Below are 13,089 nucleotides of genomic sequence, written 5' to 3' on the forward strand. Positions count from 1 at the left end.
AAGATCTTTGTGCTGTTCCCACTTCTGCCACCAAGAAGCTGGGTGATCTTGAGCGTCTGGGCCTCGGCTTCCTCTCCTGTAGTCTCTGGACTAGCTGGCCCATCCTAACACTGCACTGTCCTCCAAGCTCTGCAGTTCCTCAGCCCCCTCCCAACCCAGCGATGCCTCCGACCCCAGCAGCCAGGTGCCTCTGTCCTGTGCCAACCTGCCAAAATGCAAAGTGTGCAAGGTATTTGGTTTGTTGGTGCTATGATTCCTTTTGAGGCAGGAAGTCGAATTTAAATTGTGCCCCAATCAGCACAAAAGCCGGGAAGCTCGGGCCTTCCACACAACGGATTATACAGAACAGCTCAGCTCTTCTTCCCTTTATTTCCCTCTCTTTGTTCCTGCTCTTTCCCAGTCACTCAGTCAAGTAACCTGTATTAAGTGGATGTGTCCGCGAGGCTGGGTGCAGACGTGTGATCCAAGCCGACAAGGGCTGTCGGGAGGACTTGTGGTTCCCCAAGAATACAGCACAGACCGCGGAAGGACAAAGAGTTCCTCAGTGCCTCTGCTGTTTCCCGCACCAATGGTATTTGTCGATTTTATAGTGAGATCACGTTTTCTGTGCCCGCCTCCTGCCTTCTCATCCAGGCAGGAGATCAGGCTGCTCTCTTGCCGGGGCCTCACCTCCAACCTGGATGGGCTGACCTAGTTCCCGCATCCCTGGCACCAAAGACGAGGGTCTGAAGATGGTGATGTGCTGGCCGTGCCCATCCAGGCAGACGACAGGACGCTGATGGAGCTGGTGTAGGCAGTGAGGTCGCTGGCCTCTCCGGAGGCCCCGGGCATCCGTGCTCCTCGCTGAGCCTCCCCGAGGGCAGGGGATGCCCGTCTTCCCCGTGCAGTGCTGGCGCCTCGGCATTCCACGCCTGCTTCTCTAGAGCTCTGTGCATGCACCCAGTGCTCGCACCCCTGCTTCTTCATTTCATCTTCTCGGCAACGTGGTGATGCAGGATTATTACTGTTGCTTCCTCACAGATAAGGACCTGAGCTCAGAGAGGCTCATGAGCGCCCCAGACCTCACAGCTGGACCGGCCGGGCCGAGCTGGGCTCACTGAGCTCTCACGGCACCAGCTGTGCCCTCGGGAATCTCCCGGGGGAATCCAAGGGTCCCCCAGCTCACTGCTCTCCTAAAACTGACGCCACCTGCAGCCCCAGGGCAGGGGGCCCGGAGACCCCGAGCCCAAGCTCTCCCTCCACCGCCTCACACTGCACAGGAGGCCAGGGCTCGGGACACGAGAGCAGGGGGGGTCAGCAAGGAAGGCAGTGCTCATGAAAGGGAGCCACAGGGCATGGCTGCCCCTCCCCACCTGAGGACCACACCGATGGAACCTCTTCAGTGGGATAGAGTGTTTGAAACAGAGTGGGTGTTGAAGGGTTTGTTAGATTTGTTTTTCTTTTCCAGACAGAAATAAAAGAATGTTTAAGAAAATATTAGGACATTGGCCCAGGAGTCCCATGTAAAACCGAGGTAGGTGTCTCGGGGCGGAAGCGTCCTCTTTGGGTATCGGAGGCTGGCTGTGTGGGCGGGAGGGGCTGGCGGGAGCCTTCCCTGGAGAAGAGGAGGTCTGCCTGCACCGCAGCTGCCGGAGGCCCCACGACCAGCCTCGAGGCGAGTCCGTGTGGCCAGGTGCCCGTCAGCTGGGTGCCGGGGCTCATAAGGAAGGGGTGCACGGGACCCACCCTGGGAGTTTAGACCAGAGTCAGGAGCTGTGGAGGAGGGATGCGGTCCCCTCCGGCAGCCCACGGGCTTCATAAAGGAGGGTCGCTCCAGCCACCTTGAGGCTGCACTGGCCACGTTGTCACTGAGAGACAAAGGCCGGGCAGCTTACGAGGAGGTGGTCAGGGGGCAAAGAGATGTGAGGAATGGGAAAGACGGAAGAGAAAGGGAGCAGAGGTGGGGGCTGGACCCCAAAGATGGGGGAAGAAGGACAGGTGCCGTGAAGGTTAGGCAGAGAAAGAAGAATAAAGCAGAGAAGGAATCCCAGGGCCAGAAGATAAAAAGGCAGAGAGAGGAGCCGGCAACCAGGGGGGCCGGGGGACCGTGAGCCCCGCCCCACCTCCCAGGCTTGTGGCCCCGCCGAGCCTGCTCCCCCCTCCTCCCTGTTGTCCCCTCCTCACCCTCCCCCCAGGGGGGCCGGAGGGCAGTGTCTCAGGCCCTCCTCCCTCAACTGCCACTTTTCTCTGTCCTTCACCAGCCGCGGCCAAGGGCTGGCATCCCAAGCCCAGCTGTTTGTCCAGAGCTGCAGGTGCTGGTGGAGCAAGTCCCGGCCCAAAGCCACAGTTCCTTCGTTTCTGAACCTCCCACACGAGTTGTAAGGGGGGTGCAATAGGGCAGGTGTAAAAGGATTGTCAGTCACCAAAGGGTCAGGTGCTTGGAGCCTACGTTAATTTCTAGGACTGAGGTCCTCAAATCCCTTCCACGGGAACCTGTTCCTGAGCTGTGGGGCTTCCTGCCCCCTGACCTCACTGTCTTGCTGGTCCTCGCCCTGCAGCGCAGGCCTCACGCTGGAGGAGGCACCGAGAGGGTAGGCGGCCTCACCTTGCCAGGCAGTTAATCCAGGCTGGGGTCGGAGACAGGGACGCAGAATTATGGGGTGAGAAGTTTTATTCTTTATTCCTGAAGCAGATCCAGGCTGTTAGCACTGAGAATAGTCTAGGTGGATTTTCAAGGAGCTGCTGAATATGTATGATGGAGAGAATCTGAACACGGGAGAAACAGCAGAGACGCGAGGAGAAACTGGATGGCTGAAGGCCGAGGGGAGGAAGGTGGGACTGTGGCACGGATGGACGTGGCTGGACAGGGATGGGGGGAGAGGCAGGAAAAAGGAGGCTCAGGAGGAAGGAAGGGGAAGAGGAATAGAGGCCAAGGGAGCGGGCCAGCAGCCGGCGGAGCGGCCAGACGGAGCAGCACAAGGCAAGGCCTGGCCGCCAAGCCCCGCGGCTTCCGAGGGAAGCAGATGCTTCCGGGGAGCGTGCGGAGGATCCTTGTTGACTCGGGCCCAGCGCAGCCCGGAGGAGCGACCCAGTCCCTGCCCTGCGGGGTTCCGTTCCCGCCTCTCCATCCTCCTTCAGGCTCCGCCAGCCCCTCATGGGTCCTGGTGGAGCCAGAAGCCACCACATCTCACCCGGGAGATGCGCTCTGGGGGTGAGTGTGTGCAATGTGTGTGCGGGTGTGCAAGCAGGCAGGAGGCCAGGGGAGGGGCAATGACTCGGGGGCGATGGGCCGGGGCGGGACCGACCTGCTGGCCAAGGGGAGGCCATCCTGTCCCCTCGTGCCCACCGGGAGCATCCTGCAGCTTCTTGCTGCCACCGATTTTCCTTTCACCCAAACCACCAGACTGCCACGGCCCCGCTCAGCAGGAAGGGCTGGGGTCCACCCCGGGTTCTGGGCCAGAAGAACCTTGGGGCTTCCCTGTCCTTATTCTCTCCTGCTGCTACTCACGGTCACTTTCCTCCCCCTGCTTCAGGACGAGGGCAGTATCTACATGGTGTCCCACCCACACCCCGGCCCCTCTGCAACCCAGCAAAGCCCTTGATGGGAAGGACGCTCAGAATGACCGGGGAGGGCGGGGTTCCCACAGGCCCCAGCCCCCTCCCCAGTCCAGGCCCCTCCCGTGCTACCCTCCACCACCCACCTCAACCTCCCTTCCCAAGGGCGGCCCGAACACTACACCGAACACTGATGCCCCTCACTGCCCCTCCACCCAAGGTCAAGGGCTCCCTCGGTGGCCCAGAGGGGAGAGCCAGGCCCTGGGAGGGAAGTGGTGGAGGAGGACAGCGGGGCGGGGGGCACCCGCGGGAAAGACAGGTACCAGGGAGCCAGATGGGCCTGGCGGGAACAGAAGTTAAGTGGGAAGAGACGGATAAACAGCAGACACCAAGCAACCAGCCAAGCATATGCTCCACAAGCAGGCGCCACCGGCACCCAGTGGGGTGGGGAGGTGTGGACCCACGGCAGGGCACGGTGGAGTTGCTGCGGCTGACTGTCGCCTGGCCGGAACCAGGGGTCGAGGCCCCCTCCGTGGAGCCTCAGAACCACGGAGCAGCCTGTGCGGGCCGGGTGGGGAGGAACGCCCGGCCGCCTGCCCCAGGGATGGTCTCTGGTGGAAGAACCGAGCCCCAGACTTGGACGTCTGAATATCCAGGTGCCGGCTCCAGGACCCCAAAGCAGAGACCCAGGGCCCGAGCAGGATTCAGGGGATGAGCAGAGAAGCAGGCCTGGCCTACCCAGGAAGTCCTGGAGCCCCGCGGTGCCAGCTTCCAGATAGCAGCCCAAGCAGGCCGGAGCCCTCACTTGGGTGATGTCATCCCTTTGAGCCGGGAGGGAAGGGGCGGAGCCCGGCTGGAGCTCTGCGGACTTCACAGGCTCCACCCCCAGACCAGCTCAGCTCCAGGCCCTGTCTGCCCGGCTCCAACCAGGCCTCCAGGCCAGCCTGCCTTCGGGAAACTGCAGAGCCCGGGGAGGGAGAAGGGAGGAGGGTCCCCGCACACTCACCCCTGCAGAAGGCTTGCCTGGGGCCCTCGTCCACCCCATCGCCGTCCACCTAGGGGAGCCCCGAGCTTCCAAGGCCCTGAGCCTGCTGGCAGGAGGCCCTTTTCCTGGTATCCCAGCCTCAGCCTCCCTCTCCCCCCAGAAAGTCCAGAAATGTTCGTCTGCTCTGCAAAGTACCAGGTGTCCCAGTGGAATGTCTTCTCTAAATAGTGCTGCGGGAGGACGACCAGGGAGACAGGCCCTGTCCTGGGCTCATTAGCGCTGAGCTAAAGGAATAAAAGCTCTGAGCTGAATCTGAGACTGTTCTGAGCCCCAAAGCCAGACAGCCCTCCTACAGAATGGCCCCATCACCTCTCACATGCTCCTGTGGACAGAAGCCAGTTAGAGGCCAGCTGCTGTCCTCCTTCCATAGCTGGCACTGGCCCCAGCGTGCTGCCCGCCCTCCTTGCGCTACCCCGGCCTGTACCAGCCACCATGGCACAGCTCACTGAGGACTCAGGCTCGGCCAAACCCGGCCTTCCCACGCCCGGCTCAGGGTGCTAGTGGGGGTTGCCTCTGGGCAGTGGAGCTGGGGTATCGCAGATTCAAGAGCAGCCCATCCGCACCACAGGGCCTCCTGTCCTGGCAGCTGCTTGGCACGGCTCCAGGGCCCAGGAACAGAGAGGAGCTCTCCCAGGCACAAGCCCACAGGAGCCTGGGAGCAGGGCCCACGTGAGCCCACACGCCCAGGGCAGATGCTGGACCCCGTGCGGCACTCCCGGCTCTTCCTAAGCCCTTGGCCTTGTAGCCAGGACGTGTCTGGGGCGGACACGAGTGAAGATGAGGGTGAAAGCAGTGGGAAGGAAGGGCGACTGGGAGTGAAATTTCTGCTTTGTTTCACTGAGCCCTGGACCAGGAGCCCTGGACCAGGAGCCCTGGCACGAGCAGCTGCGGGACCCACTCACACCGGGAAAATGCTGCCCCTACCTTTGCTGGCTCTCAGACTGGACGTCACACATGGGCCCAATGGCCCTAAGAGCCCATGTGTCACGCGTGTTACACTTCCCAGGCTGCTTCCTCATATATCAGGGTTGGTTCCCATAACACTGCCATGATGGAGATAAAGCGATGGTATTTTCATTTACTCTGTGGATGAGGAAAGTGAGGCTGGATCTGAGTATCTCTTTATTGATGGCCTCACAAGGCAAGTGAGGTTATGCAACGATAAATGAACCAAGGAACTTAATATGAGCCAGGCTGAGCGGACAGCCCAGGCTCCCAGCCTCCTTCCCCACATGACCTTGCTGCCCGTACTCAGCCCTGAGGGAAGAGGCGCGGCTGGGAAGACGTGTCCACCCAGGGATGTTGCTTGAGGAAGGAGGGGGTGTGTGACGGGTGGACTGTCACCCTGCACGGGGCCTGGAACAGAGGGGCTCGGGGCGTGTGAGCACGTACTGCGCTGCGCGTTTTCAAGGTGAGCTGGGGAAGGCACGTGAGCATGCTGGAGGTCACCGTGCAGCGTGCATGTCGACCCCCGAACCATGACAAACGCGGGACGGGAAGATGCCCAGGGAAGGGAAGGATGTCTTCCTGCGGAGATGTGAGCAGAGTCTGGGTGTGTTTGTCTGGGTGACGGTAAGAAGGAAGTTCTGCAGACAGGTTCACGCATGTGTCCACGATCGTGGCCTTTGCGTCGGGTGTGCACACGTGTACCTGTGTGTGGGCGCCGGTGAGCAAGTGTGTAAAGGAAACTAGCACACCTGGGCCAGGCGCTTCCTGGTGCTGCCGCTAAGATGCTGAGTCAGGCGCCTCTGCTGTCCTCTCCCAGGGGCCTCAGGGCGTCTTCCTCCCCAGACAAAAAGGTGAGTGAGCCTGCTCCCCCTGCAGCAGCACCTCCACTCTCCGCCCTCCACATCTGCAGTTCACAGAGGACCTGAGTGGTCAGTTAGAGACATTTAAATTCCAGGAGTGCTGAGGAGGCCCAGGAAGAGGGAGGAAAAGGCGGCGTGGATTCCGAAGGAGGGACTGGAGTTTGCAGATCTTATCACGCGGCACCTGGCACCTGGAGCCCCCGAGTCCTGTTGAAGCCACGCTGGGCCAGAAGCACAAAGGCCAGGTGGTACCAGGACCTGCCCCCTTCCATGCCCAGAGCCGCAGTCCACAGGCCCTGGAGCAGAGGGGCTGCATCTCCCCCGCCCATCCCGTCCGCTCCCAGCAGGTGCCCCAGGCTGAGGACGCGGGGCCTCCCCCGTGCAGGGCGCCCAGCTGCCCAGGAAGCCGACCCTGTCGAAGCCCACCCGCTCCATCTCCAGGTGTCTGGGCTGCACTGATCTGTGAGGCCGTTACCTCTGTCAGAGCAGGCGACCTCGGCCTCAGGCCCAAAGTGGGGGGGGGGGGGGCGTGTGACTGATGAAGGAGGCGGGCCTGTGGGGGCGGGGGGGGGGGCCGGGAGCATAGCGCGGGTCTGGGCCCAGGTCCCAGCCCCCCTGGGGCGTCAGCACATGGAAGCTCTTCTCCCCGTCCCCTCAGTGGAGGACACACCTGTAGGGACCACGGCAGAGATTCTGGGCACATCCGTGCCGGGAGGAGCCTCAGCTCTACTTCAGTGTCCAGCCCCCTCATTCCACAGATGAGAAAGCTGAGACCCCCGAAGCGGGGGGGGGGGGCTTGGCCAGGGTCACAGAGCTTGTCAGGCCGCACCAAGACTGTAATGTGTCAGGATTTTTGCAAATGGGTCTTCTATAGTTTGGTAGGACTTAGAAATGTTTCCATAGCCTGGACTGTCTGGGCCCTAATCCGCACTGTGATTAAAATTCAGCCGCACACCTCTCGCTGGGAAACGCAGTGATGGAGCGGAGCCCTCAGCACAGGCTGGGCAGCTGCTTCCTGCTCTTCATACAGGGCCTCTACGCACAAGGCCCTTGCGTCAGCTTCCCGGGCTTGTGAGCCCTTCCAAGCCTCGGCAGACTTCTGAATGTCTGTGCTCTGGACATTCTTCTGGAGAGAAGCTTACAGCCTTAATTGATTTACAAAGAGATGCAGGAGGTGAAAGGTTGAGAATTGTTGCCTGAAAGCATCAGGAATCCAGACTCCAGAGAAATCAGATCTTCACAGCCAGTTGCTAAGCGCCTTTGCAGCATTTACAGACATAAAAGCGTTGGGCTCCTGTTCCCTGGGTTTATGCGTGTATATTTTTCAATATGAAAGCGCTTCTAAGCTCTAGGATGTAAGTTCCTCAAGGGCAAGTTTCTGGCCCACTTGTTCACTCTCTAAGCCATCCTTGAAGCCTGGGTCAGGGCCTGGGCAGATGAAAATGAGATTAATGTATTGATCTAGGCACTTCTCTTCCATGCCCACCACTACCTGGTCTGCAGAGATGACAAGAATCGCAGTCATACGGAGGCAGTGACTCAAGAATTGCACGAATTATTTTATGATTCAGTGCTATTTTTCAGCACCCTTTTCATCTCCTGTGAAAGACTGATCACCTTTGGGGAGGTGAAGGCAAACCCAGACCTCCTGACGCATCCTGGGAGGCGTTCCACCACTGCCCAAGACCCTTTGGTGGGGTGGGGGGGAGGTTGCTCGTGCAGACAGGAGGGCAGAGCTTCCAGAAGCAGGGCAGCTGTGCCTGGCATGTCTCAGACCCCAGACCTGGGGAGTCTGAGTCCTCAGCTGCAAAGAGAGAAGAATTCTGAGTCCACCGAGGACCAGTGTGCCTGGCCTCAGGACACAGGCTGCAAGCCCCGGCCTCTCCACCTTGCCTCTGACCCTACTTTCCTGTCCCACTTTGTAGCCTCTGCAGCTCAGCCACTAAGCCCCCCGGGGATTAAGACACTGGGGGAGGAGGCCGGAGGGCAGCTCATCTGGGGGCGGGGCCGCCTTCCCGAGAAGGAGGACGGACCAGGAGCTGGGGTCCCAGGCCCCCTGGACCCGCCCTCCTCTCCTTCGTCAGGCTTGCCTGGGGGCAGGACCCTCCTTTGGGGAGCCGAGCTCTGTGCAGTGGCTGCACAGCTGCTGCTTCTGTCTGGGGCTAAAAATAGCCTCTTCTCTGCCCTTGTCCAGCTCAGGCTGGGCCAAGGCTGAGAGGGGGACTCACGGGCAGGAGGGGAAACAGGTGGGCAACACTCAAGTGCTGCACGAACGGGCACAGCCTAGGGGACACAGGGGACCCCCCAGGGGGGACAGAGACCCCCCGGAGGAGATGGGGGACCCCCTGGGGGAGACAGGAGACTCAGGTCCTGCATATTGACTCTGACGCCCCAGAAACTCCCCCAGGGAAGGGATGGGGTTCCTCGGGGCAGTGCTTCTGAGGGGAAGGAGCCGTGCAAAGACTCAGCCAGCTGACCTGGCCCTTAGGAGGTACTTGCCAGGTGCCTGCTTTCACTGGTTGAAGCACCACAGACATAAAAGGACCCTATGATGTAGGTGGTGGTATTATTATTCCCTTTGGCAGTTGAAGAAACAAAGGCCCAGAGACACGAACTCGCGGAAGCCACGGAGCCATCAGGTGGAGGCCGCAGCCCGAATGCAGAGCCGACCCCAAGCACGGCGAGGCCCAGCTGGCCTGGGTACAACCGTCTGGGAAGAGGATACAGGGTCCCAGAGCTGCCCCGAGGAGACGGGCACGGTGGCCCCAGCACCACCCTCCAAAGGGCTCATCGTAATCCTGGACACAGGACACGTCCCAAGGCCCAGAGCCACTTCCTCAGATTTGCTCCGAATTTTCAGGTAAATCCTCTCTGGCCACCACACCCCCGTTTCCTGACAAGGCCCAGGGACATGACGTCCAGCTAAGTCCTGGTGAGTAGGGACCCCAGAGGACAGGGTGGAGACTTTGCCTGCCAAGCTCCCCAAAGCCACAGGACCCCCCTTGGAGGGTAATTTTACCTCTGAGGACAGAGCGTGAGACCGAGGGTCTGTGCAAGGACTTGTGCATGACTTGGAGGCAGGATTGTGTACGTGTGTACGTGTGTGTGCGTGTGTGCTCAGTCTGGAAAACTGGTGACTCATTGAAAAAGGGAGCTTTCTGACCCAAAGAGCTTATTTTCAGCTATTTTTATCTCCTCTTGTATCTTGGCCCTTTTTCCCCTTTTCTTTTTCAGAAGTGGAGGAATTTGGGGGCAGTGAAAGCTGTGTGTACGCATGTGAGGCAAAGTCTGGGCTGAGAGGGGACCCCTGGGGGTGCAGGGACGGTGCACACAGGGGTCTGCGGGTGCACACTGGTCCCCTGCTTTGGTACGTGCACGTGTGGGCATACAAGCAAGGTCCCTGCCCTTCCCCCACCTGCAGGAACGCTCTGACGGGGCTGGGCTGTATCTCTGCGTTTTCCCGTTGACCTCTGCCTCCTCCCAGGCCCCAGCCCCTCACACCCACCCAGGTGGGTGCCCTCACGTGAATATGTGGACACAGACACAGTCCTGGGCCCCTGTCTCTGGAGTGGCCCTGGACCCTGAATTTTCTCTATTCTCTGCCCTGCCATCCTCACCCCAAAACACTGACATCTTCTCAGGAAGGTCTTTCTCTGCTCTGATTGTCGCTAGGGAACAAGAACTGGGCTTCTCTGGAGACTCACCCAACCCTCCCACCCACCCGCCTTGGCCCTGAGAGCCAGCAGTGGTCCGGCTAGCTGGGGCCAGCTTGTGCAGGGGTTTGGGGGCCTGGCCGCTGCTCAGAGAGGCTGCTCAGAAAGAGGGACAGGAGGAGGGGAGGTGTTCTCTGATTTCTCCGCCTCGGGCCCTGCCCCTGCAGAGGCCAGAGCGGCCTCCTCTCCCCCCGCTCCACAGGGACAGCGCAGGGCGCAGACTGCGTCCTTCCGGGATCTAGAAGGCCTACGTGTCCCTTACCCAGGGTCTATGTGGACGTGACCGTATATGAGCACGTGTCCTGGTGTCACGAGGCACACGTGCACACGTGCAGATTCTGCACAGCGTGTGACAGACACTCTCGGTGTCACTGTGCGTGGGCGTGGCCACCTCCGGCCGGGGGGGGGTGGGGGGCGGGGCGTGCAGGTGTGTGCCCACTGTGTGTATGCGTGGGCAGACAAACCGGACACATGGCAGTGCCCTGCGCTGCTCTCTGAGAAGTGAAGGGAGAGGAGGATGCTCCGGAAGGCCTTCACCAGAAGCCGCTCTGGTCTCTGCAGGGGAGGGATGGGGGGGGAACAGTGGGCCAGCCCCTCTGAGGGCTAATACCCAGTGTCCACTGCACACCAGGAGCTACAGAGCCTCTGGGCATCCTGAGCTCCGCTACGTCCCGCTGAGCCGGGCTGTAGTTCATGCCCGGCTCAAAGGCTCTGGCCAATGGAGGGGCCCGAACCCAGCCCGTGTGCCCGGAGGGGGCATGTGTCCGGTTTGTCCGCCCAGACAGTGCCTGGGCGTGGCGGAAGGAGCAGGCCGCATGGGGCAGGGGTGGGGGGAGGTGGGGTGGGGAAGGGGGAGGGGGAGGGGTGGGTTGGTGTGGTGGGGGTTGGAGGCAGACCCCGCCAGCCGGCCGCCCAGTTTCAGATCCTGCCCTGACTCTGGCTCAGCAGGCTGGCCTCAAGGAGAAGAGGTATTGAATTATAATCCTCTCTTCTCACCCTACATGGAATGGAAAATCTCTGGCTTTCTTGAAAGATCTGAATCCCTTCCAAGGGGTGCCTTCTAAGCGTCTATAAAATGGGGATCCTGATGGGGCTGCCCCACAGGGAGGTTCTGAAGATTCATTCAGGGGAAGGGTGAAACACGCACTAGCTTATTAGTCATTATTATCGGCCTGCTCTGTGAGCGAAGACAGTGGTTCTCAATCGATGGTGTCCCAGAGGACGTCTTGCAGTGTCTGGACACATGTTGGTTGGTGAAAGCTGCCGGGCTGGGGGAACTGGCCTCTAGGTGACAGAGACCAGGGATGCTGCTAGCGTCCTGCAGAGCACAGGATGCCCCCGCACAGCGGAGCACGCAATCCGAGAGGCAACTAGTGCAGAGGCTGGGAGCCGGGGCAAGGAGCTTGCGTTCCTCCTGAAGGCAACGCGCTGACGACGAGCTGAAGCACAGAATGACACAAGGAAATCTAGGTTCTAGAGAGAAAAGTCCAGCCAAGTTGTGACATGACTACAGAGCTCAATCAGGGGCCCTGCAGACCTGCAGATCAGCAAGGTGCCGTGAGAGGGGCCCGGGGTGGCAGGGAGACCAGGAAGGGGGCACCCGGAGAACTGGCCGGGGCCGGGGTGGGAGGACCGGTGGGGCCGGGGGCATGCTGAGGCTTCTAGCTTGTGGGACCGGGCAGGGAAAGACTCTGTCTGGCCTCCAGGAGTCATAGTTGGGGTGAAAGCACCTCCAGCAACCTGGACGTCAGCCGTGTCCCCTCCACTGCCCCCACCCTTCCCCCAGGACACAGGACCCCCTTCAGGAGACCCCTCCGCACGCCCTTGGGGCCCCGAGAGATGGGCATCAGATTTCCTCCTCCTCTCCCTTGGATGGGTGGAGATAGAGGCCCCTCAGCCGACCAGCCGCAGACAGAAGAGGACACTCTGGCCCTGAGGCCAGCACCCTCTGTAGCTTCCCAGGGGCCGGAGTTGCTGGGGGCAAAGGGGAGGACGTGAAGCCGGGTGGGCTTGACCAGCACGCAGACTGAGCCTCCTCTAGCCCCGGTCCCCCTGCCCCTTCACACGGGTTCTGAAGACAAGGTACAGGACACGGGGAGAAACCCCAGGCGGCCACGCCATCAGCAGGTGAACAGGTGGAGTCCTGAGCTGACGCCAGAGCAGTTTAAGACATCACCTCATGGGGAGGGCAGAGGACAGCCGGAAGACAGAGAGGCCCTGGCGTGGTCCAAGGAGCACGGGCTAAGGACTAGACCAGAGCTCCAGCCTGCACCATGCAGCCCGCAGCGGGTTCCTCACCTGTGCAGGTGACCTCTGACTGTCTAGGTTAAGGATGGCGGTAGCACTTCTGCCTGGACCACTGGGTTGACAAGGACTCTGAGGCTGTGGTTGATTTGTGACACCTGTGGGGAATGCCCGGGGATGCTAGTCAACATGTTGCTACTTCTCTACCATCCTGATTAAGAGCAATGGACAGGGGTCATTTGTAAGGGCTCTTCCTGCCTGCAAACTCTATCGTTCTATGATTTCGATGTTAAATTTCCAGGCACTGGCTGGAAACACAGTAAGTCAGAGCAGGAGGGGATTGAGTGGGTTAGAACCCTCAGCGGGGGCTTTGGGAAGGAGGCGGCACTCCAAGAAGCCGTGCGGCTGCCTAGTGCGTTTTCTGTACTGGAGGTGGGAGGACATTTATGGGCAAGAAAAGGGGGCTGAGCAGGGGCTGTTCCCGGTGCAGGAGGAGGAGGCCAGCGCCACGGGAACACGCGGTCTCCGTCTGGGCCAAACAGGATCACATGTGTGAGGTCGGTGGTGCGTGAAAACCAGAGCCAACTCCGTGGGAAACCAAAGAGCCAGATGACCCTGCGCACGTCATCCCAGGGGTCCTCGCCCATGCCCCCAGGTGAGCCCCGTCAGCAGCCTCCCCTTGAGGAGGGGACACAGGTCAGGGCCGGGGGTGACTGGCTCAGGGAGAGCCTGGGGGTCAGCCTGG

Source organism: Delphinapterus leucas, chromosome 7, assembly GCF_059928025.1.
Source record: "Delphinapterus leucas isolate spDelLeu-1000000601 "Yukka" chromosome 7, BTC_Dleu_Yukka2, whole genome shotgun sequence".
NCBI lineage: Eukaryota > Metazoa > Chordata > Mammalia > Artiodactyla > Monodontidae > Delphinapterus > Delphinapterus leucas.